Source organism: Pithys albifrons, chromosome 1 (assembly GCF_047495875.1).
Source record: "Pithys albifrons albifrons isolate INPA30051 chromosome 1, PitAlb_v1, whole genome shotgun sequence".
Lineage (NCBI taxonomy): Eukaryota > Metazoa > Chordata > Aves > Passeriformes > Thamnophilidae > Pithys > Pithys albifrons.
This window is the reverse complement of record NC_092458.1, coordinates 80,000,959-80,021,417: the sequence shown is the minus strand read 5'-3', so window position 1 is coordinate 80,021,417 and position 20,459 is coordinate 80,000,959. Positions and strand designations below refer to the sequence as shown.

Genomic DNA, 20,459 nt, shown 5'->3' with positions numbered 1-20,459 from the left:
GACGCATGAAGTGCTCACAGACACGCAATCTGACCTTTCGTGTCTCCAGCTCTCATCACCTCTGTGTGCACTCTCCCTGCTATCTTTGTTTACTGTCAACTCGATTTGAGCTGTTGCTAAATTCTGCACAGTTGAATGCACAGCACTCAGCACTCTTGGCCCTGATATTGGAGCATCTGGACTGCAATTTGTACAATAACACAAATACAAAATGATACATACTTTCTATCAAACCTCCCCTCCAGGACCTCTAAATATTCTTCCAATGATATAGTTCTTTAATTTTCCACTTTCTTTGCTTCTCAAAATTTCAGTTCTATTGTTTCCATATGGTGTGAGTAGACTATGTCCAAATATTCCAGGTGACAAAATACCATTAATTTCCTACAAGTACTTTAATTTTTATCACTTTCTTGAGATTGAGCTTAACCACTTTAAGTTTCAAAAGCACATGCTGCACTAGAAAGATATTTACACTAGACTATAAATCAAATAACTAATAAAGTTCCTGAGATTTAAAAAAAAAAAAGTTAAAAAATTAAACTCCCATTCTCCTCTTCCAACTGTTTTAAATCAAGGACAGTATGAAACAAGTTATCCAAGTTCAGCATGAAAAAAAAATTACAATTGCTCTGAGATGAAATTTAAAGATTAAAACCCTTTTGATTCCTTGAACTGTTTGACAAACAATTCTGTAGAACAGCAATTGCAGCAAGATGTTATGAAATATTTATGTCAGTTTGTAACATGCGTGACCACATGTTAGTCAAGACAGCTGAACTGCTCATTACTGCTAGGAAGCTGTAAATCACCTCTCTGGCAAACCTTCACATGAGTTTCGAAATAAACTGGTTCTGTTCTTGATTTCATTAGATGCTATAGCTTAAAACGCAAATAATATTATTCTTGGCATTGTGTTGCCTGTCCACCTCGGCACAATTACTGCAGCCTCTCCCGCTTAGACAAGAAGGCCAACGCAGCAGCTTCCTTCCTCCAGCAGAATGCCTGTTCTTCTGTAACTGAGACAATTTGGCTAAATGACAAAAAGATGAAGTGTGACTGCTGTAAGGGTAACAAATGCAGTCCAGGCTCTTTGATACACAAGTGTTACCCCCAAACAATTTGATTTATGGATGATCAGGCAAAGGCAGTGGCTAAAGCATCGATTTCTCTCATGCACTTCTGCTTGCCACCATCTGATGGAACAAACCTTCAAATCTGCTATTCAGAGTTGGGTTTCAACTTAATAATAATACCTGCCTTGCTAAAAAGAGATGTCAGTGTGGGAAGCACTGGGGGCAGAGCCAGAGTCTGCAAATACTGGGAAAGCTGATGTGATTTTCATTTATGACCTGCTGTGAAAGACCTGTATGCAGGGCCTATCTTTGGGAATAGACCCCTTAAACTCAGGTTTGAGTCCAAGGTTTTGATTCTCCTTCACTGAGCACAGTCATGAAGAAACTGGAAAATAAAGCAAATGTAAAATGGTTTTTAACTTCTCAGTGTTTGAAATAATTGAAGGCCTGGATATTCAGAGCTGAAAAGTTAGATGGATGCCTCATATTTACTTTTAAAAATATATAGGGCACTTGTAGGAAAGATGGGGACAGACTTTTTTTAGTAGGGCCTGTTGTGATAAGGGTAATGGTTTTAAACTGAAGGAAGGTATGTTCACATTGGACAAAAGGAAGACTTTTTTTAGAATAACATTCACCATTTTTTACAAGGACACAAAGTGATAGGACAACAGGGAATGGCTTCAAACTGATAGGGGGTGGGCTTAGATTACATACTAAGAAGAAATTCTTTACTGTGAGAGTGGTGAAACAGTGTAAGCGGTTGCCCAGAAAAGCTGTGGATGCCCCATCCCTAGAAATGTTCAAGGGCTGAAAAGGGACGTCACAGTGTAGGGAGTACCAGCATGTTGGATGGGGCTTTGAGCAATCTGATCTGCTGAGTGACATCTCAGCCCATGGCAGCGGGGTTTGAACTAGAGGATCTTTAAGGTCTCTTCCCATCCAATCCATGAGTCTATATTTTGGGGAAAACAAGGTTATAATTCAGCCCCAGTATTATTTTGTCAGTTGTCAATGGCTACATGGAGTTTTGTCATATACAGCACCTTCCTCCTGGGGCTAAAACTCAGATAAAAGAAGTTATCACACTATCTATAAAATCTGAGTGAGGGACCACTTCTGAAATTGTAGGTTACCATTATGCTTAGTATTGAACAAAACCTAAAATGTCATACTCTGCTTTATTATCCCTCACAATAAAAGCATGTTTGTCAGAGCATGTGTCCATATGGCATGTGTTTTGTGTGTTTAAAAAGGCTTTGTCTTCTTTCCCACCAGTACCCTGAAGTGCTGACTCTGCCAGGTCAGTCATTAACCAAAATCACCTACTGTCAGTCTCTCTGCCTTGCTGCCACATGGCAGTGTATTTTCCAAACCCAGGAGAAAAGGTTGGCAGTGTTGACTGACTGATCCTTTACTGATGTTGATGAACTAAAGGAAGGTCTCAGAGGGAAGGTGTGGCACTCCAGGCCGTTACTGAAAGTTATTTAAGAATATGCGTACAACAGCATGGGCCGCCTCTTCAATAAATAAAAGCCATAGCCTGGACAAAAGTCCATGACCACTAAAAAATTCCAGTCCTGATACCTGTGTGGACATACAGAGAGGAGTCTTTCTGTGCAGCTCTCTAATACTAGGCAATGGTCAAGAGGAAGCCAATGGGATACTTCAGCCCCCACAGCAGGGTCATGTACCGCCCCATGAGCTGACTCTGCTCCACCGGAGTCCAAGGGCAGCTCCTAGAGAGTCACTTGGGCAATGGCATTTCCAAGCTCAATTGCATTTCCATTCCTAGAGCAGTTTCTACTGCTTTATTACAACACAGATGTAGCTTGCTCATTCTGTCCCCCCTCTCTCTCTCTCCCTTCTGATATTCTCTCACAGCAAATGCAAAGCAGTTACGTGGCAGAGGTGATAACAAATACCAAATTATCTCGTGGCAGTTACTATTTCCAGGATGTATCACTCAGAGCTTTCAGGAAGGTCAGTGAACATTGTGTTTAGGCTGTAGTAGTGACACACTGTCATCATATTTCCTCTGATGGCTTCCTGAAGCAGGGTCTTTGTTTTTTCTAGCTGATACTAGATGTGTGCATGCCAGAAACTAAGGAAATGAATACCATTCCAAATCTGCAGGATGAATCTTACTGCTATTTCAGCACAAAATAAAGAAAACTTGCACTAAAAGTTGATTTTTATAGTTATTAGTAACTTCTTATTAGTACTGTCATGAAAGCATTCTGAATACAAATAATGGCAGTGATAAATAGAGAGGACCCTTCAGTCAGTCCACTAGCCTTGTGTTCAAGCGTATACACTGGTTTCCACCTTTGGTCTTGCTTTTTAAAGAAATCAATGTTTAAAGTCTCTTCCAACCCAGCCCATGTTATGATTCAATGGACTGAGCCCTTGTTTACACAGATTGAATTCTGACTTAGATCTTGATCTCCGAGCCACCTCAGCATCTTGTCTGCTGAGACAGGGCAGATGCCATGTCCCAAGGCTGTGCACATGCTGTCAAGGATATCTACCTCTTGAAGAAGCTTTCAGAGAACGCCAAGTAGGTCCTGGGTGTCGTGACCTTATGGAAACAACCAAAAGCTTTTCCCTTCAGCAACTGTATCACTCACAATTCAAAGCAACCTTTTATTTCAAAAGCCCTGTCAACTCAACCCTTCAAAAACATAAAGCACTATGGAGACCTTAATGACAGACGGGGTCTGGACTCCCCAAAGAAAGGAGGGCAGCATCTTTGTGTCTGAGTTCCCAGGATGACAATCAGCGAGTTATAAGAAGTCTAAAGATGAGCAAGCAGAAGGACCTAAAGACAAAACCACTGAGTTAATTCTTCTGCTCAAATAACTTTTAAAAATGAAAACTTTAGAGACAATTTCTGTTAGTCTGAAAGCCACCTCTTCTGCCCAAAGCTTGCTGACTGGTTTTGAGCCTAACACAGGCTTTCACTCTGCAGCAGGCTAGGGTGAAAATTACCAAGCTGACATTTAGGCCTGGCAAAATCACACCCTGTTTGAACTGAAATGGAAACCAAAGTGGACTAAGCTTCCTTTGTTCCCTAGCCAGAGAGTTCGGCTTAGCACTCAGCCTAGGCCTTCTTTCCAGCTTAAGACAAATAGGACTCCAGTTGTAAAACCCTGGCTCCAGTGAATTACACAGCAAAATTCATGTTGCATCCAGAAGAGATCAGACATGGAAAGTCTCTGGAATTTGTTTGCAAGACAAAAACATAAATGTAAACAATGAAAATTATTCCATCATTATTAAAAAATAAAATCTCCTTTAAATGAAAGTTGCAGCAATGGCAAGACATACCAAGGTTTAATCATATTAAACCTGCGAGGTCCTGTGTGGAGCAGGGGATAGGATGATGATAGTCATGGATCCCTTTCAACTTGAGATATTCTATGATTCTATGACACTACAGTCTTAAGGTTTTAAAATAAATAGATTTTCTGTAGCAAAAGAAATGCCACATTATTAACCTGTATTTCTTGGAAGGAAAACTCAAGCTTTTTAATTTACATAGAATCAACTGAGTCAAAGTCCAGTATCAGGTAATGGATGTAATAAATGCCAGTGAACTGCACTCTTTCAAATATGAATTCTGTAATTTCTGCTACTCTGAAATGCTTCAACTTAGTGTCTTTGGATTTGAATTTAGCTAGCAGGTAGGATATTTTCATTTGGGCTAGCCACAAAGTTGGAAAACCAGATCATATTTGACAAAGGAGCATGTGCTTTCCTTCTCCATACTTTTACCAAAAAACACACAAAAACAGAGTTATACTTTGCAGGAGTATTTAGTTACTTGTAGATGCATGCATACACACATACAATTAGATTATCAAAGATATATTAATAAAAGAGCTCTCTAATTTGCATTGTGTTTATATTCCAGAGATTTAATATAGCACTGCCCAAATAATCCCACAATTATGATTGAAAAGATAGTAAGAAACAACAGATCCTCTGTTGGCTGTATTTTATTTATTTTATGAATTTGCTTTTCTCAAAACATTATTCTATGAGGGGCTGGGTACACACACACACACACCCACACACACCCCAACTGAATCCGAGCCATAAAACGTTTCTCTAAAAGAGAGCTCTAATTTCCAGCCAAATAGCCCTAATATAAAGTCAGAGTAAGAGCATCTGGAAAAGGAAAAAACGGGAACATGTATGAAGGGATCTAGACAGGCTACCTGGCTGCTCAACTAAAAACAATGTCTTGGCATTGTCTTCTGATAACAAGACCTTGCTTACAGACAAACATGTGCAGAAGCATTGTCAGCCAAGGAGGAAAGAACATAAAGGAAAATAAAGACAAAATACAAAACCAGGTTTCCTGCTTGTTACAGGTCAGGCCATCCCACTTCAGTGAGCCAGTACTTCCCTCCAGATCATTTATTCCAGCTGGACGCTGTTTCTGCACCACAGTGTTGCGTCCACTAGAAGGGTTCACTTCGTTGAGGGGGCTATGTGAGGTTTGCTAGATGCACATTTTGTTGGACAACCACGTTCCTCATTTTCAAATTTTTATGCCTCTTCTGCATATCCAAGGCTCAGAGCATCCCAGCACATTAAAAGGATGTACATGTGCATTTATTGTTTTGCTAATGAGAGAGTCCAAAATCACTAGGGGGCTAGTGATCCTACTAAAAGAGCTTAAGATAAAATAGCATTTCATCTTAAAAAAAGCCTCTAACAGGTTGATTTCTTCTATTTAACCATGAATAAATAAACAAACAAAAAGTTAAAAGTAATTACACAACACATTTTTCATATGCAGCCATGGAAATATATCTTTTCTGATTTTTTGTTTGTTTGTTTGCTTAGAGGAAGAAGGAATAATGATGTGGAGATATTAAACTGTACCTAGGAGACAGACACATTCTGTTAGCATGGCTTTGTCAGCAAACATGTGATTACTTGCAGCTTTCTTTAGAGCCTGGCACAGAGCCACGTAGTGCCTATTGATGGCACTGAAAGAAGAGAAACACGGTGGAAGTCAGTCACCAGAAGAGACCTTTCTCTGCTTCTGCTTTGCCAAGTTGCTTGACGAGGTGGTTGATAGAAACAGCTTCTTTTCATCAGGTACAATGTGATTCTTTCATGCTCTTTCTCAGCTCAGCCTTATTGTCAGCCCCTTACACGGGCCAGTGATGAGTTCTGCAATGAAGTCACCATAGAAATGACATGAGTGTGTCCTGACCTCCCAACTGTGTTTCCTGGTCCCAAAATAAATTTGAGCTCAGCTATAACGGCGCCTCTGATTTAATAATTGGCTTTTGGGAGACACTCAAATGCTTCAAATGGAATCTTTTCTTAGGATCAAATCCTGTCCGTATTGTAGCCTATGGGAATTCTGCCACTTTAATGAGACAACAATTTGGCCATTAATCCATGAAAATTTGCTACTCTAGTTCACACTGCCCTCCCATTTAGGACCCTGTTGTTCAATTCACTCTGAACCAGCTTGTTTTCACTTTCAGGATAATTGTGCAAGACCAAAGAGTAATTCAAAAAACAAATTTAGCAAGAGCTGGCATTAGCTGCATTAACTGTGTGTCTGCTGGCTAGACACTGACAACCCTCCTGACAGTCACGAAGTCACTGAAAACATGGAAGCAGTGCCTTCCCCCTCACTTAAAAAGACAACAAAAGACCCATAAACAAGGGGTTTCTATGGGGCATAGCCTGGGACCACAAAAGTATTTCACCTTCTAAAACAGGAGCTGATTCCTTAGGTTAGGGAACACCAGGGATCAGCTTCTCTCTCCTTCTATGTCAGGGCTCATACTAGTGGGACCATACCTTAGGGAAGACCTTTCAAATTGCATCTTGCACACCCTGGCTGACTTATCTAAGCTTTTGTCTGTCATAACATATTGCATTTTTGTAGTCGTGTTTGAGTTGTAGGTCACTGAAAATCTTCCAGCAAGGTACAAATGTTCTTTTAGAAATGTCCATACATTGTTTGCTGCTTAGCAGATGTGTGCTTCTGTTCCTGAACACTCTTCACTGGCATACTTAGAAGCAATTCACAGACTCCTGGCGTTCATTAAACACCAGTGGTACAGAAAATACAGCCGATTTTCAGAGGTGACCAAGGTCACAGTAACTGCCACTACTTTTAAGTCTGTTAGCTAGCTTTTCCTACCTTGGCAATTGCTCATGGCTCTTATTCACATAATTTTAAGTTATACCCCTGGACTTCATTCCTATGACGTTTTGCAACATCTGGAGAAATACCTTTATAAATACAATGGCAGATTTCTCTTGTGTGGAAGAGGGTTAAATAAGAGAATATCCAGGTTTCTATGTCTCTGGTTAATAAAACATAAAATTTCTCTCCTGTTTGCTCTCATCGATCCTGTTTAAGTGGTCTGGCACACTCTGAAAATACACAAGGGTACTATTATGTACAGGCACTAGGTACAGCAGGTTTCACTGGACTGTAACTCATTTGTTTCAGGGATGCTGTTAACTACCACTGTGAATATAATTGCTTACTTGATTTCCACATTCTTGTCATTGTTGGCCTGGCTACTGCAAGAACAAGCTGGTGAGGAATTCCCTAATGCTGGTTAAAAAATAAAAAAAAAAAAAAAAAAAAGGAAGTTTTCAGGTCAAACCAGAAGTTCATCCAGACGTACCCACACCAGAGGCAATACAAATACGCCCTTCCACCACTTCACTGCTTGCCCTTTGCTCCCTTTTTCAGCCCAGAGCCAACTCCAGGAAGAGAAACCCTCCAGCGAGGAGGGAAAGGGACCTTTCTGTATAGTCAAAACACTGAGGTGCCACCTTCACGCAAGCTCCAGGATGTGCCATTTACGATTCCTTCTGTCACACGTAGCAAGGGGGCTCAGAAGCCCTCAGCTGACTTTTAGTACTGGCTGTTCCTCATAGTCTGTCCTTACACAAAGCACAACTCTGCTCCTGATGTGTTGTCTCTGTAGCATGTTATGTGCTAGTAACTTCGTGGGATAGCCCCCAAATGCCAACTCAGATCAGAGCTGGATGCTCCCACCACAGTGCAAAGAAAGCCACAGTTAATTTATCACACAGTTTATCTTGGCAGTTCTGGATTCGGCTCCCTCCCCTCTTGCAGGCTTAGAGCCACCCTGTGTCCCCTGCAGCCTCCAACAAAGACTGTTGCCTGCCAGTGCCAGGCTCTATACACACACAGGGTACATAGGTGCTGATCTAAAGCTTGGTGAGCACCATAGCACTAGGAGTGGGAATGTTATGGGGATGGTTTTGCAAGGTATAACTGAAGAAGTGCTGTAGTCCATAGGTACTGGGTATCCAAGTGACCTTAGACTCTACTGCCATTTCACACTACATTTCTAATCGAGGTAACATGGATTTTTGTTAATTTTGTCTCTCTTATGAAAAACTCCCCTGCACACCCTTTCTCCTCTGATTTAATTATTTTCCAAACACCAGAAATGAAGGCCTGATATTACAAAGGCTTTGGAAATGCTTTTTCCTTTATTTGCCATGTAATGTCAAGTGCACACATAATTATTTACAGACTGAAAGCCCTAGGCTTTCTATCTTACCTTTTAACTTATCTCCTCTGTTGTTATTACCCAAATCTGAGGTGTACTGTATTATTCATTTCTTAGTAAAACTCCTTTGAAAATAAGGAGGAACCACTGTCATTTATAGTATATTGAACACTTTATTTCCCTTAAGTAATTAACCAACGGGCGGTCCCGTGGTGTAATGGTGAGCACTCTGGACTCTGATCACAAGATCGTGAGTTTGAGTCTCAGTGGAGACAGTACCGGGCAGTTCAATGCCTCCCTGCCATCCCATCCCGTCACATCTTGGACGATCAGCAGGGTCAGCACCGGTTAGTACCGGGTGCTGTAGACAGTCCTGAGGACTTCACTGTCACTGTCCAAGCTCGCTCGGCCATGGCAGATGTACCTTGGGACTTAAACGGTGGGGCCAGTTCTGCGCACGCTGAGCCTCACCTAAAAAATCCCCTGCGCAAGCTCGAATGGCACACCCCCACGTGGGAAAAGCCCTTCCCAAATCTTCGTTCACAAAGTTTGGCCATACATTCAATTAACCAACATAAATTCTCATTATGAAAAAACCAAACCAAACAAACACTGTGGTGAGACACAGCCCTTTCAGAAACAGCCTAGCAGCACTTAGTATTGACAACTACACTTGTGAGTATTGCTGAACAGGAGCACAGACACAAAAGTTCAACTCAAGGACTGTGAGTTACAGACTGAAAGAATGGCAGCATACTTCTTTTAAATAAATGCTAAAGTTTTGCTCTGGACTACAAACAAACCCTCAAAAACATTCATATTACAATCGCCCTTACCATATTGCAGCCTTAGGGTCTGCATCATACTGAAGGAAAAGAAACAGGAGATCAAAAAAAAGCATTGAAAAAAGGTGGGCTCTATCTCATAGAGACAACTGATAAAGAGGGGCAGAAGACAGCAGAGGAGCAGTACTGATTAGCATGATGAGCTTCATCCTCAGCACAAGCCTCACAGTACTCTCAGCATGCCCACTGCCAAGTCAGTAAGTCAGCTCAAAAACATTTGTTATGTTAAAGTAATCCTCTGTATAAGTCATTTTAGTGTAGGATGACATTCATCTCAGAGGTAAAACACAGAGGATCTTTGTCTGAATTCTTATTGCGAGTGACATGAAGAAAAAACCCTCGCCATAGGACACCGGCTTATTGCCTATGGCTCCACTGAAATGTCTGCACAGAAAATCAAGCTACTCCCATTGAGCTGTGTGACACCCAGCTGGGCATGTCATGTAAATGAGGAGCTCACAGTGCCAGCTTTGGCAGTCACCAGGCCTGCTGTGGACAGACATGGCTAAGCAGGACAATCATGCTATAGCGTAACAGACAGCCAAGGGATGCCTCCTCAGAGGGACCATATTGAGCAGACCCTGTGGACAGCAGAGAGGAAAAGAGAGCATGTTTTTCTCCATAAAAGCAAGAAAGACTGAGCAAGAGATGCTCCAGATTTCTTCCTTACTTCACATAATTGGGATGCATTACCAGCTGCAGGAGGCATGTAACCAGCATAAATTACTGCATCATTAACTACTTAATAAGCAACAGTTGCCCTCAGAATTAATGGGGTGACCTAAGAAAGACAGAGTAAAAGTAGACAATGACACTGTCAAGATTTTTTCCTTCTACTACCACTCAGTAGCAGCATTAGACCACCTCCATTAAGGACAACAGAGAACTGTAGGCTGTAAGGAGAAGTTTTGGGATGGCACTAAACCAAAGGGTGTAGATGGCTCCTAGTAATATTCCATTGCCAGGGACATTGTACTTGAGTCCTATTACATTCTTTCACATATGTGGTGAATACATCATTGATTCTACAAATCTGACCTGCAGTAAGTAATAAGTTAAGGATTAACTCATTTCCCCAATAGCTCACTTCCCATATACATTTTACTGCAAACACAAAGGCATTTCAGCTTTCCAACACTGCTATCATTCAAAGTTCATAAGCTGAATTTTGTGGCCTGTGTCTGAAATGTGCAAAATGACTTTTCACTTTTACTGCACCAAAGGGAAGTTTTTCCAGATTGCAGAACTGCAGCCAAACAGGGATGTTTTATTTCAACCTTGCAGGAAGGGCTGAGAAGCACACGCAAACACTCCTGCCAGTGCAGCCCTTCAGGAAGGTCACAGGCTAAAGGTTTACAGCACTTTCCCTAAAATGAGAAAGGAATTAAGTCATTGTTTCTATACTGGACAAAAGGTTAAAGAAAGACTCAAAGGCCAGAGCTCAGTGGTAAGCAGATGGGAGCCCACTGAATATTTTGTAAACTTCTTTCTCTCCTTGAATTACCATGGCATTTTTGGGGGGCATCTCTGTTAGTGGGACCGAGTGCAGTTTTCCTGGAGGTGGTACCAGCAGAGCAAAATCCTCCCAAATATATTATAACAGATTGGAAGTCCAACTTCCAAGTCCAAGCACACAGCAGAGCACAAATATGTACCTGCAAGGTAAGCAATGCTTTTGAGAAATGTGGTGCTTAGGGACACAGTTCACTGATGGACTCAGCAGTGCTGTGTTAATGGCTGGACTAGATCTTAAAGGTCTTCTCCCACCTAAAGGATTCTATGATTCTGTATCAGTAGCACAACTTGGCCAGGTAGTCACTTTTTGAAAAGTGTGTCAGCTTTGGTGGTACTCAAAGGAAGTTCTTTCTAATATGGGGAAAATGAGAGAAAGCAGAAAATATTAAAAGGGAATGAAAGAGGCTCATGTTGCAGGCTGCTTTGAATCGTGAGTCTGCATCTGACAATAAACAGAAGAAGCCATGCAATGAGAATCATCTGTGAACCACTCTGACCACAAGGATCGGTTCAATTCATTACGGAAAAGTGGAGAAAGAAGAGCAGCACACAGAAAAGCCAGAAACAAAGCAAAAATGCTTCAGTTAAGTTCTGATACAGAATTCTACAAGCCTGGATGAAATTATAGCTGTGTGACATTTCAGCATAAGAAAGACCATACACTGGAGATGTTATGCAAGAAGCTGATAACCTGCTGACATATTGAGTCTAACCTTTAGAGAGACACAGAGTGCCCGCTTACATCAGGATGGGGGTTAATGCTGCTTACAGTGATTCAAAAGGAAGGTGGTAGGTAATGAAATATCAAGTTCTCCATCCTAGGTCCACAGAGGTAAGCTCATAGCTCGATAGCCCTTAAGAAATGTCAGATAAGATGGTACCTGAAATAGGCTAAATTGTAGCTCAGAGAGAAAAAGAATGCAGTTTGGAAAGAGATTTGGATTTTGAGAAATTAAACATAAGTGTACATCACACAAGGTGATAGTAGTTACACTTGTGGTTATGGTTAAGGTCTCTAAAGATCAAGGGAAAAGAAAGGGACAAATGAAATGTCCACCAGTGGAAAGAAAATAAAAGGTGATGAGAGAAGTAGAAATAAAGGCAAATAGCCACAGAGGGCAAAGGATGTTGGGAGTTCAAGAATGTCATGGACTTATTTGAAGGTGGCAGATGTAGAAGGAAGGGTGAAAAATACTACTGTCATTGAGTTTTTCCTAAGGTCAGGTCACTAGAAATGTTTCTCCCAGCAGGAATATGCAGCAGGTACCACACAATTATTTAGATCACAGAGAAATACTGCACTTGAACTTTTATTAAAGAAGAAGAAACTTCCATATCACTAAGATCTGGTCCACTAACTTCCCATTCCTGATGTCACATCTGTTCTCTCTGAAAAAAAAAAAAAGGAAAGAAAAAAGTGATGCAAAGGATTTATTGTTTTTTTAAACCACAGCTCAGCTGCAAACAAATCAGGGAGAAATGTGGATGAAAAGCACAACAAAACCTCAGAAAGGGTGAAGAAGAGACAAAGGAATGACAAAAATGTCTAAGTGCACAACTTCTCTCACATGGAAACAGGTTGAACATTTTGATGTGAAAGGCTTATATCAGCTTTAAAACATCCACAAGGTATGAAATCTTGCATTCCTTAGAAATAAATAACTAGCCTTCAAAAACCTTGCTGAGCAATCTATCCTGTCCAAAAGCTCCAGGTCTCTGCATCAACCTCTACATGGAGTCTGTATGTGTGTATGGCCAGACTTAAAAAACGCAGATTTGGGAAGGGCTCTCCCCACGCGGGTGTGCCCTTCCAGCCTACGCAGGGGATTTTTTAGGCACAGCGTGTGCAGAACTGGCCCCACCGTTTCAGTCCTGAGGCCCATCTGCCACGGCCGAGTGAGCTTGGACAGTGACAGGGAAGTCCTCAGGACTGTCACAGCACCTGGTACTAACCAGGGCTGACCCTGCTGACCATCCGAGATGTGACAGGATGGGATGGCAGGGAGGCATTGAACTGCCAGGGGATGGTCCCACTGAGACTCGAACTCAGGTCCTTGGGATTCAGAGTCCAGAGTGCTCTCCACTACACCATGGGACTGCCCCACATGGAGTCTACCAAAAAGGCAATGCTACCACCATAAATAATACTGGGCTGCTCCAGTGGGATCTGGAGGAATGTCTTAAACTAAGCCAGGAATGCCCTGCAGCCAATGTCACAGCAGAAGGCTACCATCAAGAGATGACATTCTCCACAAGCTGGAGTCCTTCTCTCTTTCTTTCTCTTTTGATTCCTTCTGAATTCTGAGCATCTCATCAGGACAATTCTCAGATCCAGAGCCAACACCATCTGAACGCCCATAACATGGAAGTTATTGAACACTTCCCCCAATAGTACACATCTGTTTATAGTGCCCTTGACTAATGAAGGCCCTTCCCAATTCTGAACCTATAGGATTGCATATTTTAACAGAGTATTCATTTCATATTAAAAAAGCATCCCTTAACTGTAGCCAGATGTCCACTGAACTCTGCAAAAAGCTTTTTCTACCAGTGCCACTTGGTTTACTCTTACATCTGTTGTGTAGCTCAGGAATTAGTAGAATGTAAAACATTTTATGAATTCCCTCTGCTCTCATTCAGTGTTAATATATTCAATATGTTTTCCTAAAACCACATGCACGTTTTTTCCATTTCTTCTAATTTACTTGCATAACTTAACTCCCAAAGCTAACCTGGAAAATTCACAGAAATTGGAGACAAACCTCATCCACCTATATAAAACCTATTTCTTGTACTATGGAGGATCACTTCCAAAGGTTGTAATCTGACCTGACCGAACTTAGAGGCAAGTTGAGGGGCTTCATTAAAAGCAAGTTTGGCTTGAAACTACCTCCAGGACTCTTCTCTCATCCTTGTTATTTATGGTTAAGACACACCATCCACTTTATATGAACATATTTGAATCAGTATTCAGAACTTTAAAGCTTCTTGGACTGTGCTTAAGCCTATACACACCATAATGGAATTATTAGCATCACAGCTGTTTTTTTCCTAGACATTTCTTTCTGTCTGAGACTGAACTGTCCACGTTGTATCCCTCCCTTCAATCTCTGGAAGGAAGGACTGGTGTCAAATTTGCCAAATAAATCCCAAATCATCTTGGTCTTTTGTTTTTCGGAAATGAGTGAGGGAAAAATGACAAACTGTAATTACCATCTTGTTCCCTACTGTGCAGAGCCCAAATAGCTTCATATTCAGCATAAACAGTAATTTTGTTCTCTAAAGTAATTTTTGACCTGATTTCAATTTTCTTCTTGGTTAAAAAAGGTGGTTAGTTGGTTTTCGCACAGGAGGAGGAAGAAAGCAAGTGCTCAGAGCTGCTTATGTGGTACAGACTTAACAAGAAGAGTTATGAAAATCAATGAATGGGAGTTTGCTGCTCTGGATGCTGCATTTCCATCATTCTGATCTCAGGCTGTGCTCCCAGTGCCACCATAAATCCACAGAGAGCAGCAGCCTCTGCAAATCTTGTACTTCCAGCTGAACTTGCTACTTCAATGCAAGTGAATTCCTGTTGCACACTGTTCCCCCAGCTGAATGCTTCAAGGGACAAATCCAGCTTCTCCCTCCCTCCCAGTGTCCTGCTAGCATAGCACACATAATGTCACTGCATGTTGGTACATTTTAGCATACTGGCACAGAATAGACAATGCATCTGGAAGGAGATCTATGGACAATTTTGTAGTCAAGAGACAATTTTTTTGCCAAATGCTGCTTGCCCCTATTAGTTCTCCTGGGGTGGAGACAGGGAAATGCATGATTATTGATCTACCCAAAGAGATTACATTCCCCATCAGGTGGCCTTGGGAGACTATTCATCTCCTTCCCACTCAGTCAAGCCTCTATAGGAATAACCCACAGACAATACATCCTTTAGGTCTAAGGTCTGCTCAGCTGCAAAGTTACTGTCTTTTAGTTACAGGGGAAAAAAGGGGCTTGGAGTGGCATACAAAGGTCATTTGGCTCATTCTTCCATCATAAGGCGAGATGAGCTACACCTCCATTTCTCTGTACAGGCCTTTTCTTTAGTTCTAACAATCTTCCACATTACAAGTTCTGTATTTCCCAGCCTCCTTGCCCAGCCCACACATGCAGTGAAGCTCACTACTTCCCATCCTGTCTCCCACAGCTACAAAGGAGCAGTGAGTAGAGTGAATAGGCAGGTAATATCTCCATGGAGTCATTTTACTGTATCGTTTCTATGTATTGCATCAAAACAACACAAAGCACAAGCTGTTCACATGAACAGAAAGTAAGTACTGCAGGTGCCACCACTAGAAATGTTTGCTGCACCTCATATTTCAGGAGAAAACATCCTAGACTGGATGATTCAAAGCGCAGCAGGTACCCATCAGCAGCTAGGCAGCTATACCCAGAGAACCTCTGCATTGTGTTTCTCATGGGGAACAACACAGGACTGGGAAAGACAAAATGGAACAAGTCATTTTTTTAATTTGTGGTCCCTGGTTGCAATAAAAGTATAAAAATCAGGTGGAAAAATGTCTACAAAAGCATGAAACAAAGCAAAATATGGGTTAAGGAGATGCAGTCTATGTACATCTTTCTCTGGTTTTGTACATATTCTCTGGCTTCCTGACTTTTCTCTCCATCCCTTTCCTTTAAGTTTAGGCATAGTTGTTACTACACTGTAGTGATGAGCACTCTTGAATTATCATTTCTTCACACTGCCATGGTCTACATCACAGCCTTGTGTACAGAATCCAGGCTCTTCTGTGCTGTCACTGCTCCATCTCCAGACATCCCTCTCAGCTGTGTCTGCAGTCAGCCAAGACAGCTCAGGGCTGCAGGAAGAAGTGGCTGTCAGTTCACATGCAGAGCCAGTCCTTCAGTCAGCTAAAGGACTTGTTTCTCATTGCAAAGTCCCAGCCAATGCCACCCACAGACCATGACTTTTACAGTTCCCCTGTGCTGAAATGGAGGAGATGCAGAGGGCTCGGTACCAGCTCATCTCCCCACTAAGAAAAACCTTTTGTATCAGCCTTACCTGCCTGGTACACAGGCCTTTTATGACCCTGCATCATCCAACCTACAAAACAAACACTGGGCACAATATCATTGCATTCATAACTTGCTTTGGAGGAGTGAAAACAAAAATTTCCCCATTCTGTAACTTACAAACAGGGAGGATAAGCAATATAATTCAGCTTCAGAAGATCTCCTCTGAATTTGGACAACAGCCTAGTCGCAGACAAGGAAAATTACCAACCAAGATGGCATCTCCTGCCCCCTTATGAGACCTGAATAACTAACAACATGAAGCTATGCTTTCACATTTCTCCTAGCCTCTCCAAAGACCAAATCAAAAAGGGAACAGGAACAATTTCATCAAGTAATTCTGCTGCAGTACATCTGCCTTTCTAAAAGCTTGAGTCAGCAGGCTGTGGAGGTTGAAACACTTGACTTGGAATTACATTAACCCCAGGGAAGAGTGTAGAAGCAGCAGCAGAGTGCCTCAGAGAGCTCCCCACAAAGTCCAGTGTCTGTGTTTCTGAAAAACTGGGAACTGCAGTGTGGGAACAGACAGGACATCTCCTGCCAGAGCCAGAGAGAAGGCAGTGTGCTTCTCTCACAGTGGCACAGCTGGAACAGCAATGGCATCAGACCAATGACCCATTCAACCTCCTCAGGAGAGCAGGCTCTGACAACAGCCAGCACGAGCTGTTCGAAAAAATGGGAAATGATTTGCAAAGATGGCAAATGGGCATCTGCTTTGCATCCAGTGAGTTTCCTTTTGAAGTGGATTTGTGACTGAACACTCTGTATGCACTTACAGATGTACTGGTTGAGGCATTTGTGCACTCAGCTTAAGAGGCTTTGGAAGTAGAAAACAAGAACCTGTATCTTTATTTTGATTCAGTAATGCTCTGAACCTTCACGTTCATTCAGCAAATAACAAGAAAATCCAAGGAACTACACCAAGTCTCTTAAATCTCAACCTTTCTGTAACTGAATCTCTCTTGAGAAAATGAGTGATGTTCCTCAATTCACTGCTTCTTTCCACCTCTCCCTCTATCTCAGAGTGGCTACTGCTGCTTCTTCAGCATCGATCTCAAGCACAGTACAGATCCATCAGCGCTGGTCTTACTGCCCCAGCTCTGTTCCTCCAACATGCAAGCAGAGCACTGCAACAAAAATGTTTAGAAATCTCAGGTTATGAGGAAGCACAAAATTATTTTTATTTCACCAAAGCAAAGGATATGGGCTACAACATTTGAATCCTTCAGATTTCTGTACACAGTAGTGTAAGAAGAAATTAGCAAACAACTCAGGTACCTAATAAAGAAAGGACAGAAACGGGTCAGTGCAGGTCAAACAGCCAAACACAGCTTTTCAGGTCAAACTGATCTGAATTCAAACCAATGATGTCCAGTTCTGTAATTTACAGCTTAGTAGCATCTCCCTCTGGAATGTCAAAATAGCAACTCAATGCACAACTCAATGCATAGTCCAGTGCTTTCACATTTCCCTAATGGAGCTATTCACATGCTGAACAAAGCCTGAAAGGAGTCAGGCTAGAAGGAAGAAAGTATGAATCTCACTAAATATTCAGTATTTAAAATGCAGGTCAGAGAACACAATTGAGTGTAATTAGAAAACTCAAACAGGACTCTGCATGTTAATGCACTTGCTCACTGCTTGGGTTCATTTCAAAATGTTCCCATTTGATTGTCCTTGGAGACATTTGTGTTTGTATCTAACAAAGGAGATAAAAAATGACAGGAAATGTTTGTTCTGGGTGTATCTGTGTAAATCTGCTTGCAGCAAAGATGTTATTGCAGCCCTCCACTACAGCACTGAGTTCATGAGACAGGACTGGCTGGACACTCATCGTTGTGTGAACCCTCTCCCCTGGAAAACCCCTCACTAATCTGCATCCGTAGCAAAATGTAGGGTCCAGGGCACTGGTGTTTGACTTTTAAAACTTTGGAAAATTGTGTCATGAATTAGAGCAGTGGCATAGATCATGACCTGCCAGGAAACAGTCAGGTTTTCAGTGCCTGGTGGCCAATTCTCAACTGCAGTGCACAGGGCTGCTGCTTAAATGTACAGATGCAAGGATGATGGATTTAACCCCCAAAACTTTACATGCTTTTCTATTGTTATAAATAACATTGCTTCTTGAAATCACTCAGTGTACCAACAAAGGTAGAAAACCCCAAGTGTGTGAAGTGCAGTCCCCAGTGAAGGTCATCAGTTGCTCCTGTTGATGCTACTTGAATAGGATTATAGTGGAATGAGTTGGGCAGCACTCCTAGATTAATTTTTCAAACCCTCTAAATTTAGCCCTTCACTATCTGTTTTTCAAAAGTTATCATTTAATATAAACCAGCAATTTTTATAGCTAAGTTTACTAAATTTCATACAAGCAAAAATAAAGATTTATTGTGCTTATGCTTAAGTTTATGGCTTTTGTGGAAAAAAACCACACAGGGCACAAATTACAGCTGAATTAAACACTATGCAATATATTCAAGAAACAGTTTAGACTACTTCACACCAGAACTGACTTGAAGGGAGATACTAGGGGGTTATTCCCCATATCCTTATGGAAGATTGTCCCCCTTGACCCTAGAGGCATTATATAAAGTACATATATAGGTACAAGAAAAAAAGAAAATTAAATACTGACTAGGGGCAAACAGTGTTTGCAACAGACCTGGAAAGACAGCACAACAGGAATGGTCCAAAAAGTCTGAGTGTTTTCAGACTACTCCTATCTTCCTATTGTGTGTGCAGTCCAAAAGTTTCAATGCTAAACTAGTGCACTGGTTCTCAAATTTTCCACACAGAGATCTCTTTCCCTCAGAGAGACCTGTCCTGGCTAGAAGATACTGCTTCTGTTTGCATAGTGCAGCAGGGGATGGAGGGCTGGAGTCCCAGCGCTTGGGGAAACAAGGAACTGAACTGGAATCAAAACAGACTAGGAACAGAAGATTGATCTGTGTAGATGCTTGTTATTTCAGCTGAATTGAATGCAACTATAGCAAGTGGTAGCAAACACACACACATAAACCAAGGTTGTTAGCAACAATCACAGGATGTAAATCATACTGTTGAAGAAATATTTAAACCCATTTTAAAGAATTATCCACAGATATAGACATAAAAAATAAATGAATCACAGTAACATAATAAGGTGAAGATCAGGAAGAACATCCTCCTCTGTTCTTTATGACTACCTTGGGCTCAAGAACAAACTCAAGGCGGGAACGTTGATGTGGGATTGTTCTGTTTTGTGTGACAGCCACTTGTAAGGTGACCAGTGCAAGGCTGTAAAAAGCCTTTATTTTGAGTTGCTTCAACATGTAAAATGCTGGACATAAGTGGTTGCTTATTGAAATAACTGAATCTCCAGTTCATGCACTTGGTCAAGAGTGATAGGTATGGCTCATGCTTCTCGGTATAACCCACATCCATAGGGTAGGCCCAAGGAGTCCATCCACAGTCCATTGCTCACCAGTGTCCTTCCCATGATCAGCACATTGTGGAACCAGCCATGGGGACCTTTCTGACTTTTAATCTTAGAGGACATCTTATCCTAGAAAAGGTCTGCTCTTGCTAAAGGCTGTCCCATTAGGGACATTCCCTCTCCACACACACTGAGTGCAGTCAAGACCAGTCTCAATATAAGGTCCACTTTCAGCAGCTGCAGGTGGGGCCTGACAAAGACTCAACTCTCCATTCCATCTTCTTGCCCTTATTCTCTCCTGTGGTCATCAACAGATCCCATGCCCACTTGACGAATCAGCTAGACTACTACAAGGGACATCTCAAGCAGTTTTTTCCCAGGAAGGACTATCAGAGCTGCTAGTCACCCTCATCTGAAGAGCAGACGTTGCTCTTCAGAGGAGCAGCTCAAAACCTGGGAGATCTGTTAATCACCTCATTTGAGTCAAACCGTATCCAAAGGACTGACCTGAACAAAACCAAAACCTGCTTTTAAGTATCTCACCTCTCAAATTGCGACTGAGGATATTCTTGGCTTGCAGATGTCTCTGTGCTTGCATTTTGCCTAATGTAAGACATTCATATTCCTGCCCTCGGTGATATACTGCAACAGTTCAGGACAGATTTCACTCACCAGCAGTGCAACAGAAATTTGAGGGCTGCATTTTTCTTTGCCAAAGGGGAGACAAAGGCTACTGAGCGTCTCTGCTCCTTTGAACTTTGCAGACAAACTGACCAAAACAAATCTCATTACTTGGGACATATTTTACCTCCTGCAAAGGGTGAAACAGGCCAAGTGCAGGAGATTGTTAAAAAAACAAACCCAGCCACTCTCCTTCATCCCGGCAAAATCACTGAAGCCTGAAGCATTTCCAGAAATCTCCCACTGTGGGGAGCTACAGACCACAATGGCCCCGAATCACCCAGAGGGAAATAAAATTAAGGGGCTTTAGCTT

The 20,459-nt window shown here is 41.8% G+C and overlaps 1 protein-coding gene and 1 non-coding gene across 3 annotated transcripts in view; both read right to left on the bottom strand.

Moving 5' to 3' along the window:
- The window catches only part of ME3 (malic enzyme 3), a 121,652-nt gene that overhangs the window by 66,803 nt on the left and 34,390 nt on the right, over positions 1-20,459 (bottom strand). The gene's annotated exons all lie outside the window — the stretch shown is intronic.
- On the bottom strand, positions 13,000-13,072 carry TRNAQ-CUG (transfer RNA glutamine (anticodon CUG)). The gene has a single exon. It is a non-coding gene; the product is annotated as a tRNA-Gln (tRNA).